This window comes from Cololabis saira, chromosome 14 (genome assembly GCF_033807715.1).
Source record: "Cololabis saira isolate AMF1-May2022 chromosome 14, fColSai1.1, whole genome shotgun sequence".
Lineage (NCBI taxonomy): Eukaryota > Metazoa > Chordata > Actinopteri > Beloniformes > Belonidae > Cololabis > Cololabis saira.
Window position 1 is genome coordinate 29,443,007 of NC_084600.1, and position 12,532 is coordinate 29,455,538.

General features: G+C 41.9%; 1 protein-coding gene across 5 annotated transcripts in view; it reads right to left on the reverse strand.

Annotated features, from left to right (window-relative positions):
* The window catches only part of cadm1a (cell adhesion molecule 1a), a 466,733-nt gene that overhangs the window by 16,757 nt on the left and 437,444 nt on the right, over positions 1-12,532 (reverse strand). The gene's annotated exons all lie outside the window — the stretch shown is intronic.

Here is a 12,532-nt window from a genome sequence, read left to right on the forward strand (position 1 = left end):
TCTTTAAACTCATGAGCGCCTCATTTTCATTGCCACAGTGACAACAACGATATTCTGACCCTGACTCTGATTGGCCCCCCGGTTACTTAAGCTGCCCCTCCGTCACCCACCATGGGCTGGGGGCCAGCCTTGGTCATACACGGGGACCCATGGTCTCACATCTGGCTGATTCTGGTTTCTGCTGCTGCATACCACGCTAACCGCTCCAGTGAGAGTTGAAGACGGCAGCCTAATGACGCCAAGACCGCTTCATCTGCAAAAGGCCGAGCCGTTGTCCCGAGGCCGCCTCCCTCACGCCTTTTGGCTATGCTGAGAAATTCTGCTCATAACAGTTATGAACACAGTTGGTGCCAACGGAGCAGCTCTGACCATGTCTAACTCCCACTAACTCCTACTGCTAGAACAAAGAATGGTTATTCAAATTAAAAATGAATGCAATCTTGACTTTTCAGTGCAGACCTTCAGCTGGCAGCATTCAACCCCGACGAGTCACGAGGAGAAAACAGTACATACATACATATATAAATATATACCGTATATATACACACACACGTAAATACGGGCCTACTTTCTCCTCAATATTGACTTTGTTACTGTGAGTTTTAAATGCCTGCTCCGTCCTGCAGCCACCTCTAAGGAGCAGCATCTCTCTGAGGTGCAGCAATGCAGACATACAACCTGCTGTGGTAATGAAATCCTTTAGCCGGATTGAGTGCATGGTGCCGGTCTGTAATCGTAGCCTGAACTCAAAACAAACTCAGATGGGCTGACATGCATGATGGAACATTAGAAAATAAAAAAGGGCCGCTGTCCTGTATTTGACATTTTCAGCTCAAACGAGAGCCAGATAACCGTGCCGGTGCGGCTCAAGGTGAGGGAAGCCAGCGACAGCGGATCATTTCAGCCAGTGCGTTCTAGTCATTTACACAAATAGTTTTCAGACGGACGTCCCTTCAATGACAAATCCCTCCTGGCAACACTGTGGTACAAATTGTGGGAACATTTACTCCAGATGTGTTTGCCAACATACATGCCGAGAGCCGGCCAAGACAAGGAAATAAGTGAAGAAACTCCAGCAGAGAGTGGCCAAAGCCTATCAGAGACCTTGGCTGCCGGAGCTCAAATTAGAGAAGGGGGAGATGGAAGAAGGGGCTGAACTCCCGCTATTAATAATCCATTTCAATTTCCTATTACAGCTCATTTTTACCTTTTGAAAACTAAATAATACATATTAATTCCAGCATGTGACCCACATCCCATCTGAAAGGATGAAGGTGTTTCACTGCTAAATAATCTGCTCCTGGTCCTTTTGATGCAGCCAGTCAAATGGACAAAAAGAGCATCTTCTACATTTTTTTTACAAACTTGGAGACTCATTTCATGAGTAGAACACATAAACTGGAAACCAGCAGGGTTATGGAAGGGATATGATTTTGAGATTACGTTTTAAATTTATCTGTTTGTGCATTAATCTAATAATGACATTGGGAGTTAAGAATAAAAAACAATTTGATATTCCTTTGAGCAATGTGAAATACCCGATCAACAAGCAATGTGCCATTTAAAGCAAGGATTAACAATTACATAGTACATTAAATCAAGACAACTTGTGGGAAGTCATGTGGACCTTTGTTTTTAATGAGGAACTCTGCAGGAAAGCCCCACACTGCAGTCGCGCGCTTCTTTTATTAAGTTCACTGGTGGATTTCCTGCAAAGACAAAGGAAGATAACAAAAGCATCGCTCACGTAACGGATCCAACACGGGACCGTAGAGGTGCACACGTGGCTCCATGACTCCATTAGCATCTGGCATTAACATGCGCCCCATATCTGGATTTGCTGTCTGGATAATGACATTTGAGTGCAAGCCGTAACATTTCTAGACGGGATTAATAAACGTGCTTGTTATTTCAGTTCTGTCGGTGCCAAGATCAGATCTCCGATTGCAATATTAGGGATGGGCGACTTCCAGACTCGTTGGCCAGCAGGAGGTTTGTCAGGTAAGCGGAAGCAAAGAGGGCGACTCCCACGGGGATTGAAATGCACCGGTCTACTACCAGCAGGTTTACGTCAATAGCCAGAAAAGTCTATAAAATGAGCCTGGTGATAAAGAGATACTTCTGCAAGTCTGTGGATGTTCTACATACACTAAGAACCTCCAACAAGTACAATCTATTAGAACATCATGTTAAATTTAAGAGGTGAAAATCTAAATCGACTAGCGTGAGAATGTTAAAAACATTGATTTCTGAAGACAAGGGGATTACTGCTTATCCATGCTATATTTTTAAAGCACACTTGTCAGCAGTAACACTGACATTTATTGCTAATTCATGTGAAGAGGTATTAAAAAAGCTACTTTGAGATCACTGGTTGTGAGGTACCGAACAACCTGCAGTGGGGTGGGTTTATGAGACAACTCATACGAGAGCGTCCATGAGCCAAGATTGGAAACGTTGCTGCAGGACATTTTGTATCAACAGCTTTTTATTGCTAAACACACAACAGTCAATCAACGGCATTCCTGCTCCACTGAAACACTTTCTGGATTTCTTTGATTGACACCCGTCTGGTTATCGCTGTACAACTTCATACGACCGTTTCCTCCGACTGATTCTCTACCTATGCAGGAAGATCTGTCGTGACTTCAGCAGCCTAGAGGACCCCAAGGCTTGTTTAGATGCCTGAGTCTCAACTCATTACATTAAACAGTGCCAGTTTCCTTTCTTTGATGTTGGCATCACCTTGGAGCCTTGTCCTGCTAAATGGACATGTTTTTTTTGAATTTCACAGAGCTGAGCAGCTGCTTCAAGGAGCCCGGGATGGCTGGTTGTTGGGAAAAGTTACAAGATTAAGACTTTTTATATCCTGCCATTAGGGCTGTTCGATTAATCGATTTTAAATCGTAATCGCGATTATGTAATTAGAACGATGTTAAAACGTGAAAATCGTAAAATCGATTTTTCACTTTTTTTTTTTTTTTTTTTTTTTTTTAACCTTGTCTGCACACATATTAATGATTGATACCATATTAATGATTGATGGAAATACCTCTCAATACCTGCGACAAGTGCCCCATCGGAGAGGCTCTTTAGTGTAGGAGGGGGCGTTGTAACATGCCACCGGGCATCCCTCAAGCCAGATGTGGTAGACCGGCTCGTGTTCCTTGCAAAAAACTTGCAAATGTGAATAGCAAATGTAATGACTGACATTACACACCTCTACCTCCTTCATGGGTTGCATTATTATTTAGCATGCAAAGACCCAGTTTAGTTTAATTAGAAAATGTCTTGTTTTATTTAATTGGAAATATAACTTACTGTATGTTTGCAAGTGCTGATTTGCTGATTTTTTTTTCAGAGATAAAACTTTATATTTTATTATATTTTTTAAAACTTTAAAAAAAACTTATTTTACAGAGTTTTGCACTTTATTCATTCATTTTTGGTTTAATAAGAGCAAAGTTTGCACTTAAAGCCCAATGGGGCAAATGTTCAATAAAAAAAACAGCATATTTGAAATAATTTCTTTGCCTTTTGTCAATTCACAAAATAATCGTAATCGTAATCGAAAATCGGATTTTGAGAGAAAAAAAATCAAGATTTTATTTTTGGGCAAAATCGAACAGCCCTACCTGCCATTCTCTCCCAACGAAGTCCAAAATAAGGTGCTACACGTTGGTAATGCTATATAAGAAGTAAAAAAATAATTTTTAAATACAAACCTTTTTCAGAAATGACGGCCTCAACTCCTAATATAAGAGTGTAGGACTGCATGGACTTCATAACGGTTCTGGTGTTGGAAAGCGGACTGCTGGACGCCATTACATCCCAGAAATAATCACAAAACTCGTTGGCGTAACAGTTGCTGGGATGCACACCTGCTGCCTGATTAAAAGCATGACATCTATGTCACAGGTGTGGAAAAAAAATCAACACTGATTACACTTAATCTATTTCACCGCTTCCCTGTTTATTTAATCATGGAAAGCCAGAAGGAACGTTCGAGGTTCACTTGACTTTCAGCAGGAGGTGAGTTATGAGAAGAGGGAAAAAAAAGTTGAGGAAGGAGGTGGGGGACCTCTCCTTGTCACCTGTCATACCCAGTTGCAGTTTTAAACTAATTAATGCAGCATATGTGCCGATTAGGAGAGAGGCCCAACAGCAGATCCTAATGCAAACACCCTCATCGGTGCACGCTCAAGAAACGAGAGGGGACAAGCATCTTAAATAAACGGGTCACTGATGGAAATGCCTCAGCTGACTCCTCTTTCTTAACGACAACACCGGCTGAGCGTTACGGCCTTTCCTCTGTGAATTAACGACACAACAAATTCTGACTTGTTTACCCTGACAAAGAAAAGGAAACTTTACAAAGCGCACCAGTCACAAGTGTGACTCACCAGCTATTCATGCTGAATCAGTGGGTGTGTCCGAACTTCAGGCGCTACCTTACAATTACCCGTCCGGGGTTTACAGAGGAAAGGCGCCTTTCATGCAAATGCTGCAAAATGTACTGAACAAAAAGCTGTTTTTACCTTTAGTCCGCACGGATCGCTCTACCCCGACCTTCCGGACGTTATTGAACGCCTTACGACTTAAAAAAAGAGTGCCCACGCTCACCGGATGTCTGTCAGTTCATACTCCATTGAGACGTGCATGTTTTCATGTGCATGAACAAATTTCACACCTTTATTTCTGAAATATCCAACCGTTGGCCAAACGCTTCCTCTTCCAGGCAGGTAAATGAGAAAACTCTGGATCCAACATGAAATCAAAAGTTTACCAACTAGAAGTTGGGCACGAACACTTTTTTTTGGAAACATTCTCATCCAAATACATCCTCCCATCAATATCTGAGCAGTCTTTCTAACACACCAATAAACAAACACACCGAATAAGTCACACACCTTCCTCAGTGGAGGAAATTATAAAGATCCTTGATGGGTAACACTGCTGAACTGCTGTACGAGCCGTGCGGGGACTCGGGTCCTTGAGTCAATCAGACAGAAAAGTGAACGAATCCAAAGCTGAGAAATTTGCTTCTGCTACCGACCTAAACATTTCCATGCAGGTTTGGTGCCAAAACAAACTCAGTTGTAGAGATAAAACCCCCAGACAGTGATGAACTTCCATCAGAAAAGTCTTCAAAACTGGTGTTGGCAGTAATTACAGCCTGAAGTTTCTAGCTGCACGTCCGTATCTGAGCTATCCACCACGTTGTTTCATTAATGTTGTGTTGTTTTAACGACATCCATCTTTTCAGTGACTAATAGTTTGGCCCTTGGCTTAAAGATAAAAGTTCTGTGCCTCACGACAGTTCAGCTGTGAGTAAAATGGCCATTATGCGGTAACCTTCCTCTCCACCATTAGACCTGGGAGCGCGGCTCAATTATCCCACGACTTTCACAAGCTTGCTGACAGCCGTGTTGGCAGGCCTCTCCTTTCCAGACGTGCTCACCTCTCCAGATGGGATATTAATCGGTGCACCTCGCCATCAGCTAAAACAACTGACATCTCCCCCCCAAGGTGCCCTTTCATTCAGGGTGAGGAGATGGGAGCCAGATGAGAGGACCGAATGCTGCTTGAACATCTAACAGCAAAGTGCTGCCTCTGAACTTTGGATCACGTTTGTACATTTTTAGAAACAAGATACTTAAAGAGAATCGATTTATCTCCTGGAGGTCACATGACAGAGAAGAAAATCTTCCGCACATCACAGCACACGAGTTACGGCTCTCGTTGAGGGACATTTTTGAGGTTCCTCTCAAATTACATTCAAATCAAATGAGGATATCTCATCAACTGCAGGGTGTATTTGTGTATACAACACATGAGATTACAGCCGATGTGTCACATTAGTACGGCCAGGTCAGAGGAGAAGGCGATGGTATACAGCATTAATAAAAAATACTGTATATCCTTCAGAAAAACATTATAGTTTTAAAAACCTACACCTAACTATTTGGAGAGGTTTTTTTGTGAGTGGTGTCTAGAAGCACTTCCCAAATTGGCCTTTGAGGTGCCTTTTAGTATACTTGTGCTAAAAGCGGTCCAAGATGGAACCAGTAGACCAGGGGTCGGCAACCCGCGGCTCTAGAGCCGCATGCGGCTCTTTAGCACCGCCCTAGTGGCTCCTGGAGCTTTTTCAAAAAACGTTGACCTTTTTTTTTTTTCCTTTTTTCTTCTTTTTTTCTCTTTATTTTCTTTATTTTCTCTTTTTTTCCTCTTTTTTCTTTTCTTTTCTTGGTTTTTTGTCTTTTTTCTTATTTTTTCCTTTTTTTTCTCTTTTTTTCTTCCTTTTTCCTTTCCTTTCTAATCTCGACATTTAGACTTTTTTCTCGACATTTCGACTTTTTTCTTGAGATTGTATTTAAACATTAATCTCGACATTTCAACTTTTTTCTCGAAATTCTGACTTTTTTCTTGACATTTTGACTTTTTTCTCGACATTTCGACTTTTTTCTCGACATTTCCCCTTTTGCGATTTGCCTTCATTCTAAGACTTCATTTTTTGCGGCTCCAGACATATTAGATTTTTGTGTTTTTGGTCCAATATGGCTCTTTCAACATTTTGGGTTGCCGACCCCTGCAGTAGACGATCCCATCAGGGACCCAGATTTTCACCCCATTTATAATATATATACATATGTGTATCATCTGTAACCGGACCTGGGGGGCTTGTTGGGAGCTGGTTGCTGTCCCTCTTTGTAGCAACAAACCTCACTAAAGTAGTTTTCTTCTGCTCTGTCAAAAACCGTTGGTCTATTTTATTTTCTAAAGAAGTGCAGTTAACCGTGCTGTTCTTTTCATAAACATTTATGCAACACTCTCCACAGTGTTTGTTTCAGCTGCGTGCCTATAACTGAAAATGGCTTTATAGTTCAGCAGCTTCTCAGAGCCAGGAGTGTGCTCGGGTTTATCTACATGGATAGGAAAATCAGCCACTAGGCCCGAGTCTTTCCATTTACGGGGTCTTTCTCATGTCAGCATCATAGCGAAGGTTTTTTTTTTTGTATTTTAAGAACAAAACATCTGAACAACTTCCCAGGGCTGCTGGGAGTACATCACAGAGCTTCTCCTCTCTCCTGCATTTTTACTTTGGTCCCTCCTGCCCCCCGCGCCTCTTCCCTTGTTTCCAGCCCATTTTAGAGGGAAATGGACAATCTCGAGAAGAGGCTTCAAGCTCAATAGAGCCTCAGCATCCTCTCTCTTTTAGCCGAGAAAAGCGGGGCATCACCATGGCAACAACATCTGAGAAGATACAGAGAGCCAGGCGGTCAGTGCTGATGTTTTCTCATGAGCTCCGACTCGGTACGACACACTAATATGAATTTGAACTTCTTTATTTATGTCAACGTCATCAGGCCCCAGGAAATTACCTGTTGAAGCCGTAATCATTAATGACAGATTTAAACGGGTCTTCAGGGGCCAGTAAATGCAAGTCACTTATCTTTCTGAATCAGTTTCTCACAAATCACAATCTCATAAAAAGAGGAAAAATGGATGTGATTGAAGGTCCAAGTAATTCAGACACGTTGACGAAGAAATGAAACCCAGACTCGACCACGAAAGAGGTTGTGTAGTGGATGGTAGATGCTAATTCCAGCAAAAAAAACAGAGCTGTACATTCATTTCAAGGGAGTTTTTGTACTATTTTACTGAGGTATTTTTTTTAATAACTTAATTTATTAAATACAGACAGTGAACAATTGGATGGTCACAATTATTAAATATTATGAGAAGGACATTGTCTTTCCTGATTTTCAAATATTCAAGACGGCCTTAAACTGTCATACACCCAGTTTTCAGGGAGCAGTTGTATTTTCGTTTCCTTTCAAGTGATTTTCTTCGTATGCAAGCATTCATTTCATCCGTGCATCGGCCCTCTCAACTCCGAGGACAGTTCAACAGAGCCCGGGCATCTTTCCCCATGTGGGGTCGGCCCGCCTCCCTTAGATCCAGCCTCCTCTCGTCTCCCTGTGGAGCGCGACTGGCAGTAATGACTCTAACTGACTTGGGAAGGTCACTAAGTTTGGAATGCTGGAAGCTGAAATCTGCAGGTACATCTGAAAAATAGATTATCATGAAAAAGCTCAATATTTTTTGTCACTCGTTTCAGAAAGTGAAGCTTGAACATTATATAGGTTTATTACTCGGAGTGAAATATTTCAAGCCTTTATTTCTTGTAGATCAATAAATAAAGGATATTTTAAAAGTAGGAAAAGTAGGTCCATTTCTATGTACTCAATACTTGGTTGGGCTTCCTTTTGCATGAATTACTGTGGTGCATCAAAGCGGCGCGGCGTGGCGGGGGCCATCAGCCTGCGGCACTACTGAGGTGTAATGGACGCCCAGCTTTCTTTGATAGCGGCCTTCAGATCATCTCCACTGCTGGGTAGGGTGTCTCTCATCTTCCTCCTGTCAATACTTCGTAGCTTCGCTTCTGGGTTCAGTCAGGCGAGTTTTCTGGCACATACCAAACTGGTCACGGGACCAGTTTTGGTACCTTTGGCCTTGTGGGCATGTACGAACGCGACATTTGTGGCCTATGTCCAGGATTCGTCGTGACCCTTGATGCCCTTGACTCCAGCCTCAGTCCACTCCTTGAATCGATGTTGCTTGAAAAACTTCTCAAGGCAGCTGGCACACCTTTTCCTTCCACTCAACTTTCAGCTTCTTCAGCTATGACCTTTTTGTGATTTACCTACCTTGCGGAGGGTGTTGCTGACCGCCCTCTGCACGTCGGTCATGTCAGCAGTCCTCCACATGATTATGCAGCCTACTGACCCAGATTGAGAGACCATTCAAAGGCTCAGGAAACCTTTGCCGGTGTTTGGAGTTAATTAGCTGATTAGGGTGCGACACCATGACCCTCCTATGTTGAACTTTTTCACAATATTCAAATTTTCTGAGACACTGGATTTGGGGTTTACATTAGGTGTGAGCCATAATTGTCAGAATTACAGAAAATAAAAGCTTGAAATGTTTCCCTGAGTAATAAATCTATATAAAATAAAAATTTCACTTTCTGAAATGAGTGTTGATATGCTAATTTTTTTAGATTTAGTTGCACAAAGCCTCGTTGGTTTGAACTGACTGGAGGAACTCTTACGATGGTCAGGAATCACAAGTTGGTAGTTTTCATGCAGCACCTGCTGCACCCAACTCTGCAGCTCTGCATATTTACCAGACCCAGACCTGTCGGCTCGTCCAAAGGTACCTCCGTGAAATGGAAATGGGACATTTGTCCTGTAGCTTTGCCGCTGCTGAGATACTGTTGACGTTATTGTCATTGGATACACGACTCATCGCTGTCAATATCCAGCAACTCGAGGCTCCGAATCCATTTTTACTGTAAAATTCACTGTTTCTGAATTACTCTGTGTTCAGACGGCATTCTGGGTGAAACACGCACTTCTTTCATCTGGGCTATGTAGGTGTGTGCAGACAGAGAGGCATCCTGCCGACTCTCCTGTGTATTTCACATTTTTTGAAGAGGTTATGTTATTAATATTTGGACACTGGCTTAAATTTTGAGTATATAAATTATTTCTTAATAACAAAAAGGTTTATTTCTTGAACATTAAATTAAAGAAGGCTTTAAATCATGGTAAACACCTGGACTATATTGCATTTTTATGTGTTAGAAGGGACAGGAAACAGTTTTTCAGAATAAAATAATTATAATTTTGAGGGAAAATTAACAATTTGAAAAACAGCAAGATTTTCCTCAAGAAACTGTTTTATGTGGTTTTATTTGAGACTCCTGCGCGCTCTGCTCGTGTCTTTGTGGAGCAGTTGATCATTCAGCATGATTCAGAAAAGAAAAAAGGCATTTCACAGTTCATGGTTTCTCACCTGCTACAACCCCCCCCAAAAAAAACGGTTGCCAGATTCTTAGACAGAAAACTGGCTTTCACATCAGCATAAAATTGAATAATTATTGAACGAGTTAATTACATGTAAATATTGATACAACGCCTGAACTCACCACTAACTTTACATGAATATTAATGCCATCCCATCTTTATCAGTGCACTGTGCAAATCTATTCATCTGGTTCCAGACCATGTTCTTCTGCCCTTTTCAGGCATTTCATGTCTATTGAAATACCAATTTTCTTAATCAAAGCAAATCACTGACTAATAAAAAAAACATCATTATGAGCATCACTTGGCATTTATAACCGGCAGTGGGCTGAAACGGGATAAATCTAGTTTTGTTCTTTTTATATTAACTCTAAACAAAAGATCCAGAAGTCTAACAAGTGGCAGCATTTTCAATCCACCTTAGTCAGGAATAATTTATGCTTTTGTACAATCTAAATTAGCAGATTATTGTCGTTGACCTACATTATTCATCTTCTCTGATAATAAGTTGGGGAACGGTTGCTAGTTTGCATATCCAGGTTATTATCGACAGGTTGAGAGCATCTATGGGGGGGAGCCCCTCCTGGACTGGTGGAAGTCCGGGTGAACCCAGTCTCCGTAAACAGACTCTACAAGGTTTTTGTGAGCCTTTAGAGCCAGTGACTTCCCCGTTAGGGTTCACCGTCATGAAAGCAACTCCTCTTTATTATTACAGGTGTTAGATTTTAGCTTTGTGAATAGAAATAAAAAAATAAAAAACCTGTTTCTCTTTGAGTTGCTGGATGAGTAATTGCTCCAAACTCCTAGTTCATCATTCTGCAGATTTGTTCATCTTTTTTTTTCCTGGAATCACATGTGGGATCAAGTTGAATCAGATGAAGGGATTTTAAGCCGAAACCTCTGAAATGACTAGTCCTCGATCTCGGCTCTTTACAGCCGCTGTTTATTGCCTTTACTCCAAAGCGTGAAGTACGTCGTCTACCAGTGAATCCACTGCGTTCATGATGCATCACTGCGGGTAATTACTGACATTTAAAAAATGATTACGGGCTGGGACGGAACATCTGGGACAACTGTTCAAAAACACATTGATGTTAAAAATACATCTTGCAAATAGCAGAACAATGCATCTGCTGTCTCTCCAACACAGACTCCCATCATCATTCACAGGAAGGAAACTTCAGTGCTGCTGGCGGAGGAAGGCAGCGCCGCATCCAGGCGCTCAGGGTAACCGATGAGTGATGGCGATGATTCGTTCAACTAACCCACAGAGAAGTTAGACACCAGTAAAAGCAGTATAAACTAAATATGAAACCATACTGCATGTTTTTAATTCATTTAAGACATGACGGACGACACAGATTTACTTGCCTTAACTCTCATCCAGGTTCAGTCCTGTTCCTCGGAAGAGGCTGATAAGCGAGGGACATAATCTGGGACATAATCGTGTCCTGGGTCTGGCCTCACGGGCTCCCCCTGGTTGGACCACAAGGAGCCATCTCTACTCCCGAGACTGGTCTCTCTGTACTTTTTAAACGCCACTAAACAGCGGGTCACACGACAAAGCGGCCGCCTGTTATCATATCAGCGCGGGAGCATAAATTACCTTACGTGTCGATTTAATGCCTTATTTATGAAACGGCATCCGTATGCCGGTATTTCCACACAAAGAAGCAAAGTGAGCACGTCTGAGTTGAGCGTGAGGACACTCGTGAAGCCGAGAAAAGCTGGAGAAACTTTTTTTTAAAAATGTAGGTATCTGATTTAATTTAAGAAAATCCCTGGGTTTTTTTTAAGCAGGCCTGACGGCAAACAAAGCAGTTATCATGCTACTTTGTTGCACTTTTGTTTTATTGCACTTTTTTGAGTGGACTTTTACTGTTGTTTCCTTGAATTAATGTTTTAATTTAAAAAAAAAAGACAAATTGTTTGTTGTGGAAGTGTTCAGATTTTAGCAGGTGTATGCCTCAATGCATCCCTGCTTCGAGTGCTTTTACTTGTAATTGAAAAAGAAATGAAACATTAAACAAGACAACCTTCTTCCCTCCCTTGTTTGGGAATGCAGATTTATTCCCTCTCTGCCGCCTGGCTCCAATTTTGCACCTTAGAGCATAATTAGTGGTTTCTGCGGTCGTCTGAAGGGGGACCTCGCCTCCTCTGCTATGATGCAGCTCTGCTGGCTGCTTTTATTGTGAGACGTTGTGACGTAAAGTGATTTGCCGTTGTTGACCAAAGGTTATTTGGGGTCGTTTTGGAGACCACACTTCCTAAATGCAACATTCCTTGAATTGAAACTGATTTCTGTTCGGATAGTCATCATACTCCATCACATCTGGATTTCTCGGACCAGGATAAAACTTTATCCAGGAGACAAACTGTTATCATGGGCAACACATCATTGATGCAGTCAGTATGAAGGACTCATCTTCATAAACATGGAGCAGGTCTCCGTCATCAACTCGGCGAGGTGGGAGTCTGTGTGTGGTAATTTCATTAGTGTCTTTGCCTTGTTGACCTGCGTGACGCTCCAGGTGATTCATAAACCTTGATGAAATCATGCAGCTAAATGACCACAAACAGGAGCTTATTCGGAGCCCGAGGCTCGTTTTTGCTCTGCAGCTCACTAATTTGGTCATCATAAGTGACTGAAGTCATTTTCA